The 15,244-nt window shown below is 45.6% G+C and overlaps 1 long non-coding RNA gene and 3 other non-coding genes across 6 annotated transcripts in view; all 4 read left to right on the forward strand.

The window, feature by feature from the left end:
• Nucleotides 1-12,476, forward strand: part of LOC137525177 (uncharacterized) — a 55,625-nt gene extending 43,149 nt beyond the window's left edge. For all 3 annotated transcript variants that reach the window (XR_011022881.1, XR_011022880.1, XR_011022882.1), the window contains 3 exons: nucleotides 3,474-3,559; nucleotides 5,143-5,288; nucleotides 10,193-12,476. This is a non-coding gene — a long non-coding RNA (uncharacterized lncRNA). The remainder of the gene's footprint in view (nucleotides 1-3,473; nucleotides 3,560-5,142; nucleotides 5,289-10,192) is intronic.
• Nucleotides 3,307-3,405, forward strand: LOC137526244 (small nucleolar RNA SNORD89). The gene has a single exon (XR_011023085.1). It is a non-coding gene; the product is annotated as a small nucleolar RNA SNORD89 (small nucleolar RNA).
• On the forward strand, nucleotides 4,964-5,076 carry LOC137526238 (small nucleolar RNA SNORD89). Its single transcript, XR_011023079.1, has one exon. It is a non-coding gene; the product is annotated as a small nucleolar RNA SNORD89 (small nucleolar RNA).
• Nucleotides 10,011-10,124, forward strand: LOC137526241 (small nucleolar RNA SNORD89). The gene has a single exon (XR_011023082.1). It is a non-coding gene; the product is annotated as a small nucleolar RNA SNORD89 (small nucleolar RNA).
• Nucleotides 12,477-15,244: the final 2,768 nt, after the last annotated feature.

Here is a 15,244-nt window from a genome sequence, read left to right on the forward strand (position 1 = left end):
GGGATGGTCGTAATTTAGGGTGTCGTGCTGTTGGGGGTGAGCACCTTTACCTGCCTAGAGTGCTGCTGACCCTTCTCCCTCCTGACACCCTTCCCTCATATGGGATCCACCATGTTCTGCAGGGAGATACTGCAGCTGACGTATTTTCAGCTTCACCTCCATTATAAACCTCACTTGTGGGGAGGTTGCTTAGTTCCTTAAAGACCATCAGTGGTCTGCCTCATGTTTGTTAGTTTTCTAATTGTCTCACCTCCAATTCAGATTGTTGTTCTGCCTCCTTTACACCCAATCAGTTGGCACACGTTTTTTCTTGTCCATAGCAGTACAAAAATTTCAGTTAAAATGCATTAAGTGGGAACTGTGCCATAGGAAAACATGGGCAATACTTTGAAAATCAGTTATTCATTCAGTTATAACTGAGAGCAACTGATTAAGTGTAAACGGGGCCTTATTGCTTTGTAACTGTCCTATACCGTACTGTGCAGCGCCATGGAAGATGGCGTTCTGTCAATTCAAGAGTAAGTATTAGTGTTCCTCCCCTTACAGGTCAGGTCACCATATAGCCCGATTAACATTAAAAAAAAAAAAAAAATTGGGGGTGGATGTTGTCTCTATTTACACTCCAATTAACCCCCCTCCCGTTTCCAGGGGGTGAGAACTTTTTTTTTTCTGGAGCGCTCTCTGCGCTGCTCCTGCCCCCATCGAGGTGTAGCTTCCTGTGGGTGCTGTGCAGCCCTATAATTGGTTGTCTGCAGTTAGAATCTGATGGATAATTGTAGAGTTGTGTGGGTGGTTTTTAAATTTTTGTCCTCTGAACTTCCTTGTGCAGTATTTTGTGTAGAGACCTTAAATGCAGGGGTGCTCGGATACCCCTTTTTAAAATCCGAATTCACATCCGGATATCCGAATCGGATATCTGAATCAGAACTTTTTGGTATTTGTGTAAACTTGGATAGCAGCCTGAACCCAATATCCGTCCGGATTCGGATATCTGGATAGAAAACCGGAAGTGACCTGAGAATGGCTGCAAATGCTTCCAAAAGTCTCTCTTCAAATGGCAAAACCCCATATCGGCTCTCTCCCCCTCCCCGAAAGGGCTTTTCAGATGGTAAATCTGAGTTTGCTCGAATAGTCTATTCTGATTTTAAATACCCGGATAGTGGAAAAAGTTTGGCTTATCTGGGTAGTTCGGATATCCGGAATCTTGCTGAGCACCTAGCAAAAACCACACCTACAGTTTACATTTTTGGATAAATGAGTTGCTGAATAAATTTTGGTGCTACTCTAGTTTCAGAAAACATCATGGATTTTTTGGGATAGCTTGTATGCCCAAACTATTATGTCCAATCACAACGCTGTAGAGGATGCTGTAACTGGGTTTCCTGTTGGGTCCCCTTAACTAGACTAATGCCTTGCTGTGTTTGTATACCGTATAGTACAGTACTGCTGCAGATATACAGTAAATTATAAATGGCATCTCAGCCTTATTTCCCCCCTCGGGCATTGCTACTTATGGTGGTGATATTGCATGTATGCAGACAGGTCCTTTAACCTCCTTGCTGGTTATCCCGAGCTCAGCTCGAGGTAACCTACGCAGGAGGATTTCTCAGGCCCAGCTGGGCCGATTTGCATAATTTTTTCCTACACGCAGCTAGCACTTTGCTAGCTGCGTGTAGTACGCGATCGCCGCCGATTCTCCGCTAGCCACCCCCCCTGCGCCCCAGACCCCATGCGCAGCCTGGCCAATCAGTGCCAGGCAGCGCTGAGGGGCGGTTCGGGATTCCCTGTGACGTCCCGCCCCGTCGCCATTGCAACCGGGGAGGCCCTGCAGGAAATCCCGTTCTCAACGGTATTTCCTGCGTACTCTGATCGCCGACGGCGATCTGGGTGGGGGGATGCCGCCGCTCAGCGGCTATCATGTAGCGAGCCCTGGGCTCGCTACATGATTTAAAAAAAAAAAAAAAGTGCGGCACTGCCTCCTTGCCGGATCTTTTTTTAGACCGGCAAGGAGGTTAAAGAGTAACTGCCGGGCATAAAATAAAAAAAATCAGTTCTTTAGTTTTATCTAGTAAACGAGTAATAAGGATGCTAATCGGGCAATCCAAAAGTTAAATTTTTTTGCTTTATTTTTTTTTTTTTTTCCTCAACTTCACTAATTCAGCCTGATTGGCTGGCTGAAGCCTTTTTTCCTCCCACACCTCTGTTCCCCTCTAGCCAAAATTTCTCCGGCTGAAACAATGCACTTTCTATAGTGAAGGGCGGGCAAATCGGGCAGATATTACATCACGACTGGCTTCAAAATAGCCACAGTAAATATGGAAACTGTCTAGAATAGGATTCTCTAATTTTCCTTTATAAAATTCACAGGAATCATAACGTGGACAGTGCAATATATGTTATGTAAGTAAAACAAATATATAAGTAGATAAATACTTGCGCCTTTTTTTTTTTTTTTTTTTTTTTTTTTTTTCCCCCTGAGATAGTATGGCTGACAGCTCCTCTTTAAGGTGGACTTGAACTCAGAACTTCCTCTCTGCTGTAAGGCCTCTTTCAAAGTGGGACGTTGCACTTGATGCAACGTTTTAAAGTCGCACAACGTGCCTCTAACGCAGCACATGTAGGTTATGAAATTGGACGTTGTTTTGCACTGCGTTGTCTCTTGGTGAGCTTTTTTTGTCGCCTACTTATGGAACGAATACGGCGCATGCGTTGTATTTTTCAAAAAATTACTGAGCATGTGCAACACAACGCAGCAAATGTATTGCTAAACGCACAGCATGCAGCACTTTCTAAATATTGGTACACGTTACACACAACGCAACGTGTGCACTGTGAATGTCGCACAGACTTTGTATTGCTGTGCGTTTAGTCTGCCTTATAATTTTTTAAAACGTGCGACTTTAACGTCCCGCTGTGAAAGAGACCTAAAAGAGAATCCGCATAACCTTTTTTAAAGATACATTTTGATGTTATGGCTGATATAAATCTGCAGTGTCTACTTCCTGCTTTCATGGAAGCAGACATAGGGTTAACTCACTGTATTTACAAATTGGCTGCTCTGCTGAGGTTGTCAGCTGAGACAGCTGGGAGATCAAATTACAACTTGTGACTAATCACAGATGAGGGGGAATTAGGCTAAACTCTCTAAATACATACAGGGTGCATTTGTTTTTCTTTCCTGTGCAAGAGTTCAGGTCCACTTTAAGATGAGCTATAAAGTAGGGATCTATCACTGCTTTATAAATATGAGCTCCCTTATTAATGGGCCTCTCCACGACTAGTTGTGCGCTCCACGCTGAACCCCAAGTAGAGGAATGATGACAAAAAAGGCCGAATTACAGTGTTGCTCTCTATGGGCGGCTCAGTGACAAAAACCCCTGAAGCGAAACACAAACTGACCTCTGCTTATCTTACAGACTTTCTCCTGATTGTATGTGTGGTGCATTATGGGTAACTGTTTCTCTGTCCTGCAGGGTGGCGGAGGAGGTAACAGGCCAGGAACAGAGGCCGCTATGAGGCGGCTGTGCTGGGAGCTCCAGTGACACGAAGAAAGGATGAGGTGAGCAAACATTTTACAGACAAGAGCCCAATAGTAATATCTCACTAGTCTTGAGGAAATAAACCAAAAAGAAATATAACAAAGGTGGGTTGCAGCAATATGCAACCAACTACATGAAGTAGCTGGAGAAAAGCCTGTCCACCACTCGGGCACTCCAGGTGTGGATTGGTCTCACTCTTGGAAAGTATAAGCTCCCCCCCCCCCCCCCCCCCCAGCAGGGGGTGGTAAAACTGGCACTAGTGTAAAGAGGTGCCAGGATTGATAAAACTTTATTATTTACTGTAGGGGGGTCGGAGGAAAATGAGCTGAACTTACCCGGGGCTTCTAATGGTCCCCCGCAGACATCCTGTGCCCGTGCAGCCGCTCACCGATGCTCCGGCCCCGCCTCCGGTTCACTTCTGGAATTTCTGACTTTAAAGTCAGAAAACCACTGCGCCTGCGTTGCCGTGTCCTCGATCCCGCTGATGTCATCAAGAGCGCACAGCGCAGGCCCAGTATGGTCTGTGTCTGCGCAGTACACTCCTGGTGACATCAGCGGGAGCGAGGACACGGCAATGCAGGCGCAGTGGTTTTCTGACTTTAAAGTCAGGAGTTCCAGAAGTGAACCGGAGGCGGGGCCGGAGCATTGAGGAGTGGCTGCGCCAACACAGGATGTCTGCGGGGGACCATTAGAAGCCCCGGGTAAGTTCAGCTCATTCCCCCCCCCCCCCCCCCCCCTACAGTATCCCTTTAAAGTAGAAAAAATGGAGGTGGCTTACCTCTCAAATAACACCAACCAAATTGGTTAAAGTTTGTTTTATTATGCGCTGGCAATGCGTTTCCTGGGTGCAAGCCCACTTCCTCAGACAGGCAAATGTGCTGCTGCTCTGTAGCCAAAAAAGACTTGGAGCTCCAGTGTGTACATGTTCTATGCAGGTGGGATAGTTCTGGGAATGTGTCCCTTATTTGTACTTGTGGTGAAGGTGGTATTGCCTCTATTTGTACTGATGTGAACAGATTTGAGTTTTTTTTTTACACGCCAGTGTGAACAGCCCCATAGAACTGTATAGGCATTGGGTTGACGTGTAGAATTCTGAAACGCAGCTGACCACTAAACAGGGCCTCAGATATGTTCCTGGATATTTGATTAGAAATGGCTAGTGAGCTGTAGATGATCCCAGCTTGAAGGTAACTGCACCAGGAACACAATGTAAAATGCACATATATGCTTATTTACATGTGGCCCGTAGACTTCCATAACAGCAGAAATGCTGCGTCTCTCCCTAGTGTGATCCTAGTCTCAGGCATTCAGTGTTCTGTTTTATAAGGTGAACTATAAAGCCGGAATCTCACTACTTTATAAATGAGCCCCTTATTGATGACCGGCCCTCTCCACGGCTAGTTGTGCTCCGCGTTGTACCCCAAGCAGAGGAATGATGACAAAAAAGGCCGAATTACAGTGTCGCCCTCAGCAGTTTGCTCTCTATGGGCGGCTCAGTGACAAAAACCCCTGAAGCGAAACACCAACTGACCTCTGCTTATCTCAGACTGTCTCCTGATTGTATGTGTGGTGCATTATGGGTAACGGTTGCTCTGTCCTGCAGGTTGGAGGAGGTAACAGGCCAGGAATGGAGGCTGCATTGTCTGCGCACACCCCTGAGGCGGCTGTGCTGAGGGCTGTACAGTGACACCACATCCCGGTGTGTATAGAAGACTCCATGCCTCATGTGTACACTTCTGTTCTATGCAGGTAGGATAGTTCTGGGGATGTGGCCCTTGTTTGTACTTGTGGTGGCTTGGCATTGCTTTATTTGTACTTATGTGAACAAATTTGAGTGACCACTTTTTTCGTGTGGGAAGGGTGTGGCCACCATGACTCCTCCTACAGCAAATGTGGGCGCTATGCAGTTTATCTCACAGCATACCCACAGCTATCTGGTAAAGAGACCCTTGCCGGCTCCTTATCGAAGTGCTCCTGGGCTGGCCGCTATCCATTACATGGGATCGCTGACTATGGGCATTGTGGCCGCTTACTATTTCCTGGTCTCTGTCCCAGAGTAGTACGCCTGCCCGTTTCTGCATGTGTCCTTTAGTATGCAGGCCCGGCGGTGCGCATCCCTGATTGCAACAATGTGCACCGCTGGGCCAGGGCATGCGTACTGAAGGACACATGCAGACACGGGCAGGCGTACTACTCTGGGATAGAGACCCGGAAGTAGTAGTTGCAATGTCCCAGAGTAGTACAGTGCTGTTCGCCTACATCTCTACCCAGAACAGGAAGCCTGCGGGTCTGTGTGCATGTACAGGCTTCCTGGCTCTTCCCTCCCCTCCACGACTGAACTGCAATATGACACGCAGCAGAGGGAGGGGGAAGAAGCCTGCGCAGAGGACCTGTATGCTTCCTATACTGGCTCACGGTGTGACTGTTAGTCGCCGGATCCAGTGTAACTTACAGCATTCAGCCTGGGAGCAGGAGCACTTTTTATGAGGGGCTGGTAAGTGTGTCCTCCTCTTTACCAAATAGCCGTGGGTAGGCTTATATGCGTACCCCTGCAGAGTACTCAAGGAACCCTGGTTGAGAAAGCCTGGCTCGGACCAACAATTGCACACTACATACTATCACTTTTTAAATTGCATTGTTGTGCCCTCTAAACTTTCCCATACAAGATTTTGCGTAGATATAATTAGTTATAAATCCTGATAATAAACTGTGGTTATGGCGCTGCTTTGACTTTCTACTTTTAGGCCTGCCTTAGCAGAAATGGTTATTTTGATTAGAGATGGTTAATGATGTGCTGAAAATCCCAGCTTGAAGGCAACTGAGCACCAGGAACTATCCATTTCTTCTCGGCCTCCCCATAAGGGATGGTCGTAATTTAGGGTGCTGTGCTGTTGGGGGTGAGCACCTTTACCTGCCTAGAGTGCTGCTGACCCTTCTCCCTCCTGACACTCTTCCCTCATATGGGATCCACCATGTTCTGCAGGGAGATGCTGCAGCTGCCGTATTTTCAGCTTCACTTCCATTATAAACCTCACTTGTGGGGAGGTTGCTTAGTTCCCTTAAAGAGAACCCGAGGTGGGAATTACTTTTACTATTGGGGCACAGAGGCTGGTTGTGCGCACTAAGACCAGCCTCTGTTGCCCCATCGTGTGCCTCCATGTCCCCCCTGCTCGCCGCTATACCCCCCGCATTGCTGGCTGTGTCGCCAGCTCAATGTTTACCTTGCGCTGTCAGTCAGCGCCGCTCCCCCGCCTCCTCCGCATCGGCGCCACCCGCCGCGTCACTTCCCTCCTATCAGCGGGAGGGAAGGGACACGGGCGGGTGCGCCGATGCGGAGGAGGCAGGGGAGCAGCGCTGACTGACAGCGCAAGGTAAACATTGAGCTGGCGACACGCTGCGTGTCGCCAGCAATGCGGGGGGTATAGCGGCGAGCAGGGGGGACATGGAGACACACGATGGGGCAACAGAGGCTGGTCTTAGTGCGCACAACAAGCCTCTGTGCCCCAATAGTAAAAGTAATTCCCACCTCGGGTTCTCTTTAAAGACCATCAGTGGTCTGCCTCATGTTTGTTAGTTTTCTAATTGTCTCACCTCCCATTAAGATTATTTTATTCTGCCCCCTTAGGCCCCGTTTACACTCAATCAGTTGGCACACTTTTTTTTTTTTTTTTTTTTTTTTTTCTTCTCCACAGCAGTGCATTGTGAAAGATTTTAGTTAAAATTTCAGTTAAAATGCGTTAAGTGGGCACTGTGCCATAGGAAAACATGGGCAATACTTTGAAAATCAGTTGTTCATACAGCTATAACTGTATGAACCAGGGCTGTGGAGTCGGAGTCGGGCAATTTTGGGTGCCTGGAGTCGGAGTCGGGAAAAAATGCTCCGACTCCTAATGAATTTGTAACTGTAATTAAAATAGAAAATATGATAAAATGTTCTATTTCTCAGATAATAGTCATTAAAAATAATGTATATATACAGTAATAGCTATGCTTAGTCCACAAAAATAAAACAAACCAATCAAAATTAGTTACTTGTGCTGCTTCAATAAAGCAGTCCCCGTATTTTTAAGGTCAGATATACATATCTGATTGTGACTGTATATATGATGTGTACACAGGAATCTCTTATATATACTAAATAACATCTATGCTTTAAGAATAAAGCCTGATGTGTAGCTGTGTCACTAATAGAGATGGTCAACGAGATGGAAATAATTCTGCATTGATGCTGATTTATGCAAATGTATTTTTTTGCTGATGAAATCAAATAATTTGATGTGTTATTAAAATTTGGTTTGGTGACTACAAATTAAAGGGTAACTGAGACGGATGAAAAGTAAAGTTTTATACATACCTGGGGCTTCCTCCAGCCCCCTTCAGGCTAATCAGTGCCTCGCTGTCCTCCACCACCCGGATCTTCTGCTATGAGTCCTGGTAATTCAGCCAGTCAGCGCTGTCCGGCCGCATGCCGCTCCCACAGCCAGGAGCATTCTGCACCTGCGCAATAGTGCTGCACAGGTGTAGTATGCTCCTGGCGGCGGAGTGTGTGCATGCGCACTACGCCTGACTGGCTCAAGTACCTGGACTCATAGCAGAAGATCCAGGTGGTGGAGGACAACGAGGGACTGATTATCCTGAAGGCAGCTGGAGAAAGCCCCAGGTATGTATAAAACTTTAATTTCATCTGTCTCAGGTTTACTTTGTTACACAGTAGTACTATACTCTACATATGCACTCCCCACAGAGCTACAGGGAATCCACTGAGAATGCTGTGCACATTGAACACAGAGGTGTTGTCTGTTTACAATCTCCTCATTCCCCTGCAGAGTACCTGCACATCATTCTTACATGTACCCACACTTACATTGCCTAGGGCATGATAGATGTTGTTTGTTCCGGTTTGTACCTTTTACAAGTACTCTTACCAAGGACTAGTTTTAGTCTAAAGGGAATAAATATAGTAGTCTACATATCCTTCTCACTTCAGTTGTCTTGTAAAATTCCTAAGTGTTGGCAGTAAAGAGACGAATTTTCATGTTACATACTTTTAATCAACAAAATTGTAATATGCAAATTAGAGGAGTCGGAGTCGGTGGAATCCTAAACTGAGGAGTCGGAGTCGGTGGATTTTTGGACCGACTCCACAGCCCTGGTATGAACTGATTAAGTGTAAACGGAGCATATTGCTTTGTAACTGTCTGTTGTATACCGTATTGTACAGCGCCATGGAAGATGGTGTTCCATCAATTCAAGAGTAAGGATTTGTTTTCCACCCCTTACAGGTCAGTTAGGTCACTATGTAGCCAGATGGACATACAAACAAATATTGGGAGTGGTTGTGGATGTCGTCTCTATTTGCACTCCCAATTACCCCCCCCCCCCCCCTGTTTCCAGGGGGAGAGAACTTTTTCTGGGGCACTCTGCGCTTCTCCTGCCCCCATTGAGGTGTAGCTTGCAGGGCATGGTACTAGGCTGTGTGAGCACCTGAAATCCCACTGCCTGGAAAACCATGTCAGGTAAGGGGTGTCGCCGCTCATGGGGTGTGTATGCAGAAAGGCCTCAGAGTTGGAGCACACCAGGCAGTGCGGAAATCATGCGTTTTCTACACTGTTCATTCGTTTTTAGGTTTTTTTTTTATTCCATAGTGGAGTTAAAGAGACACTGAAGCAAAAAAAAATATGATGAATTGGTTGTGTACTATGAATAATTACTATAAAGATTAGCAGCAAAGAAAATATTCTCATATTTTTATTTTCAGGTATCTAGTGTGTTTTTCTAACATTGCATCATTCTATAATATGTGCAGATTACACAACACTGCATTCAAAATGAATCTTTCAGAGCAGTCTGTGAAGTAATGACCTCTCCTGGCAGATAAAAAGAAAACTGTTCACTTACAGTTGAGATAATAAAAGTAAGACAGCCCTCTCCAGGACTTTGAAAGTCAGAGATTAATGCCTTTTTTGCATAAAGATAACTGGAGTTTCTTAACTCTTCCTGTACTGGAAACAATTACACTGATGTATCTGATCTTAATGTTTTATTTCTTAGCTGTGCTACACATACAAATCATAATATCATAATTTTTTTTTCGCTTCAGTGTCTCTTTAAATACAGTAACCTATATTTAAAAAAAAAATGCATTCTGCAGTGTCTCCAGTCACATTTATGTGCATTTTTGAAGTGTGCAGCAAATTGGGCATTTTTCACCATGTGGCCCATAGACTATCATTAGCGACTTCAAAAAGCTAGTGTTTGTGCCTAGTGTGTTCCCAGCCTCAGGTCTTCAGTGGTCTGTCTTGTAAAGTTGGGATCTATCACTGCTTTATAAAGGCCCCCTTATTATTAAACGGGTATCTCCACAGGTTACTAAGGAACTATAAAGCCGGAATCTCACTACTTTATAAATGAGCCCCTTATTGATGACCGGCCCTCTCCACGGCTAGTTGTGCGCTCCAGGTTGTACCCCAAGCAGAGGAATGATGACAAAAAAGGCCGAATTAGTGTCGCCCCCCCCAGCAGTTTGCTCTCTATGGGCGGCTCAGTGACAAAAACCCCTGAAGCGAAACACCAACTGACCTCTGCTCATCTTACAGACTTTCTCCTGATTGTATGTGTGGTGCATTATGGGTAATGGTTTCTCTGTCTTGCAGGTTGGAGGTGGTAACAGGCCAGGAACGGAGGCCGCATTGTCTGCGCACGCCCCTGAGGTGGCTGTGCTGGGAGCTCTACAGTGACGCCACGTCCCTCAATGTGATCTATCCTATATAGCTACATGTGAAGGTTTACTATTGAATGTTGTGATAATGGTGAATTCACCCACTGACCTTTTTATAAGCAGCCCTTCATGGGTTATATAAGCTACTTAGTTGAAACTTTTAGCAGTTTTGTGTCCTATTAGATTGTTGCAATGACACTGTAGTGCTGTACAAATGAGATCATTGAGGGAGATGTGATGTTAGAGGATTTGTCTTGAGGTCACTTGTGGTGGTTTGGGGGAGATCTGTGATGACACAGGAGGTAAGTAGTCCTATAGGGCAGTCCAGTGGCTATTGCTCTTGCTTTGCAATGCTAGCCTCAAGTTAAAGTGTACCAGAGCTGAGGGACCCTAAGGATTTTATACTCACCCAGAGCTTCCCACAGCTCCCATAAGCACGTGAGTCCCTCTCCACCCACCCGCGGTCTGCCGGTAATAAGCTCAGTCGGGATCAGTCTGGGCTACTGCACATGTGTGGGAGGTCTGTGCATGCTCAGACTGACGTGACTAAGTCAATTACCGGGGCTGAACAGCAGTCTGCGGGAGGACGGTGAGGGACTCCCATGTGCTTATGGAGCTGAAGGAAGCTCCAAGTGTTTTATTTTGTTTTGTGTTTTTGCAACAGGATATTCTGCAGCACTTTACAAAGCACAAGAAGGCGACATGGGTACAGCCAAAAAATGTACAGCAGCGTCTAAAGCAGCACAAGTATTGCAACAAAAACAGTAAACATTAGGAGGATGACCCTGCTCTTGCAAGCTTACAATCTAACGGGTAGTGGAGGACACTTTAGGTAAGGAGACATGGGGGGGATGGATGAGGCAGTGAGCCTTTGCCTCTGATTACATTGTGAACAGATAAGTAAAGAGGGGCTGTGAAATGTTATAAGCTTGTCTGAATAGCTGTGCTTTGAAGAGTGCGTTTGGAGCATGACGTACAGGCTGTGGAAGGGAGTTCCAGATGAGGGGTGATGCTGGTGTAAAGTCCTGGATGTGAGCATGAGAGGAGGTGATCAGCTCCGCCAGCTGAAAAAGTTTGGCATGCCCCATCAGGTTCTCACAAGATTCTACACTGTCACCACAGAATCTATCCTCTGCTCTTCCATCCTGGTCTGGTACGCTGGTTCCTCCGCCAGTGACAAGCTAAAGCTCCAGAGGGTCATTAGATCAGCAGAGAGAACCATCGGGAAACCCCTCCCTTCACTTGACCTACTTTACAACTCGAGACTGCGCACTAGAGCGCTGAAGATAGCAAACGACCCCTCCCACCCTGGCCAGTGCTACTTCAGTCGCCTACGTTCAGGGCGGAGATTCCAGGTCATCCACACCAGGACTACGAGGCACAGGAACTCGTTCTTCCCCTCTGCCGTCAACCTCCTGAACTCCTCCCATGTTCTGCCTCCACCCGCACCATCTTAGGTTCACAGACTGGCCCTGTCACAGACATTATGTCTGCTTGGAACTGTAAGGGCCCTGGCTGCCCTCTTCCACACAGACCTCATAGACTGGCATTGTTACCCATAGTATTTTGTTGCATTTAACAAAACAAAAAAACAAACAAACTGTATTATCTGGTTAATTGTGTTATCATGTATGTCTCCTGTATACTGCACCACTGCCATGTGTGTTGCTGAGCTCTGTATGTGCCAAATCCAATTCCAGGCATGACCCTGTCATGCTTGGCGAAATAAAAATGATTCTGAGCTTAGAGGCCAGAATAATTTCTTGGGAGGAGCAATGGTTGCGGGAGGAAAGTATTAAATCTTCAGGGTTTCTCAGCTGTTTTTCCTTTTTTTTTTTTAAGGGGATAAGTCATAATCTGGAGGAAATACGACAGCATACAAAACTTCATGCAGACACTGCACTTTCCTCTTGTGCCCCAAAAAACAGGTCTATCGATTTTGCTTTACCCCCTCCCTCCAAACTGGCCGAGCATATCATCTGCATCACTGATCGTGTTCTGTGCTGATGTAATACAATGCTTGGTGGGAGGGGTTCACTTAGCATTTAGGGGCAAATCTGCCTCCAATGTCCCTATTGGTCTTTCATCTCAGTTTGTTTTATGACCAATATGTATATTTGATACCACCAAGATTTTATCTACATGGTAAGTATTGTTTTGCAAAGTGTCTGTCTTATCTTTTGTTATACATATTTACCGTAGTTAATAAAGTGGAAGATTGTTACAGTAGTTTGTGTGGTTTTGTTTTTCTGAAACTTTATTTTTGTTGAAAAGGGAGATCAACCTATTCCGGCCCATCCTAGTTCAAATCTACATCCTGTTGTCACTTATTTCTGGCAGGACGTAGATTTCGGTAAAAAGAGTTGCATGCAGGGGGAAAAAAATACTGCTTGCTGCCGTTTTCTGCATAACTCCACATTCCCATAGCTGTGCATTGTATGGCTTTAGAGATTCGGGTGCAGATTTGCATTGGCATGGGTGCTGCTGCAGTGTCATATGTGGGAAGCTTCCATTGACCCTCTTGCAGTGACAAGACTGGTACACACATGCAGTTTGATTGGCTAACGATAAGCTGATTTTACCACCTCCTTGTAGTAGGAGAGCATACAATCTGTTCATCGTACAGTACTGAAAACTGTTTGCCCTTATGCTGTATGGTGGTGGAAAAACTGGCCAATCAGAATTGGATGTGTACCTCATTCCAGCACAAGCTGTATACAGAGATCTCTTATGGTATATTATCACATTCTGGTGAGAATCAGTGACTCAGCACTGGTCCCTTGTGATGATGAAGCAATATAGATTAGATGTCAGCTGAGCAGGCTGTTTACTGCTGTGGGAAGGGAAGTGGGAGTTGTTTGGCTCCAATAAGAGGTTAACCACTGTAGGAAGGATTTGTACTTCCCATACTCTAGGTGCACGCTATGTGCGGCAATCTGTATATCTATACACTGCTCTAATGCCTAGGTGAGGGGGAAGAAATGGCGGCTGTGCTTTTATTGCTGTCTACCATATTTATGCTGTCACTGGAGTGAGTCACTCAAAAGTCCTGGGGGTATTTGCCCCAGGAGGGTGAAGTCTCTGGATCCTAAGGCCTCCCCTCCTGTGCAGCCTGATTCAGCGCTGGCAGCCCCTGAAAATCCACCCACCAGCAGGTGCATTAGTGGCGGCAACATTTACCTCTGAGTTCCGGCACAATACCATCTCTGTTGCGCAGGCGCTCTGCTGGTGCCCGAGGTGGAAGCTGGTCCTGTGTTGGAGCTCAGAGGTTAATATTGCTGTCTGAGGGTCCCAACCCTGGATCAGGGCTGCACAGGAGGAACCCTCATTGGGATCCAGTGGTCCACATTTTCTTGCTTGCTGGTGGTTTTTAACCACTTAAGCCCGAAGGGTTGAAATTTTTTTACATCCGAGCAACTTTCACCCTCCATTCATTTGCCAATAACTTTATCACTACTCATCACAATTAATTGATCTATATCTTGTTTTTTCCGCCGCCAATTAGGCTTTCTGTGGGTGGTATATTTTGCTAAGAGCCACTTTACTGTAAATGCATTTTAACAGGAAGAATAAGAAAAAAATGGAAAAAAATCATTTTCTCAGTTTTCAGCCATTATAGTTTTAAAATAATACATGCCTCCATAATTAAAACTCACGTATTGTATTTGCCCATATGCCCCGGGTATTTCACCGTTAAAATTATGTCCCTATCACAATGTATGGCGACAATATTTTATTTGGAAATAAAGGTGCATTTTTTCCATTTTGCGTCCATCACTGTTTAGAAGCCCATAATTTATTAAATCATATAGATATACTCCTTTGACATGCATATTTAAAAAGTTCAGACCCTTAGGTAACTTATGTTTGTTTTATTATTGTAATTTTTTTTTTTTTTTTTTTTTTTTTTTTTTAATTTAAACTTGTATGTGGGTATTTTTTGGTGTGGAAGGTAAACAGGTTTTTTTTAAATATATTTATATGTTTATTTGTAAAACTTTTTTAGGTGTAATTTCCTATTTGGCCACAAGATGGCCAGAATCAAAAAGTCCTGGGAGCGATCGATCTCGCTCCCAGGCAGAAGAAAGGAGACCAGAGCTCAGAAAAGCCGCAGCGTCTGAAGAGACGCTGTCGGCTTTTCTCCGGGGGGGGGGGGTCCGATCAGCGAAAGGGATTTATAATCCCTTTCACTGATCGGTGGGCTAGCGGCCAGCAGCGGGGGCGCGCACGGGGGGGGGGGCGGGGGGGGGCTGAGGGAGCGCGCGCAGCCCAACTGGATGAGAAATCTCGTCTAGTTGGGCTTAAGTGGTTAAAGGACATTTTATTGGAAAATAATGCCTAGGAGAAAGTTAATTGCATATAGGCCCCTGGGCTTAAAACTCAGATAACATGCCTGTTGTATATGTGGCACAAACCTAGGAGGAGGCTTGCTAATTTTTTTTGCGTGTTCTGCTTAACATGTACAAGGCTGCCGTCTGGAGTAAGGACATTGTATGCACATACAGTTTTCAATTCAGATCTGATCTCTGATAGAAATATACAGTATATCTATATACATCCTCCTGCCAGTGACTTTTCCTAAATCTGGCCACACACTGGTCGATTTGCCATCAGATTGACCAACAGATCCCTCTCTGATCAAATCTGATCAGAGGGATGGTATGGCTGCCTTTACTGCAAACAGATTGTGACTAGATTTCAGCAGGAAGAAGTGAAGCTAGCCGAAGTCCAGCGGGGACAGAGGAGATAAGTGCCGGCTGGATCAGGTAACTTATTGCTGCTAGCGTCGGTTGTCAGACATTTGAACGCTGCTATCGACACTACCGACCCGCCGTGGATTGAGCGAAATCTTCCACACGGACTGATCGACGGGAATATTCGATTTTTAGACAGAAATCGATTGTTTGGTCAGCATTTGCGCAACAATTTCACAACAGATTTGATCAGTGATCGAATCTGCTGTATATTGGCATAAAATCGTTAGGTG

The sequence above is a fragment of the Hyperolius riggenbachi genome, chromosome 7 (assembly GCF_040937935.1).
Source record: "Hyperolius riggenbachi isolate aHypRig1 chromosome 7, aHypRig1.pri, whole genome shotgun sequence".
NCBI classification, from domain to species: Eukaryota; Metazoa; Chordata; class Amphibia; order Anura; family Hyperoliidae; genus Hyperolius; species Hyperolius riggenbachi.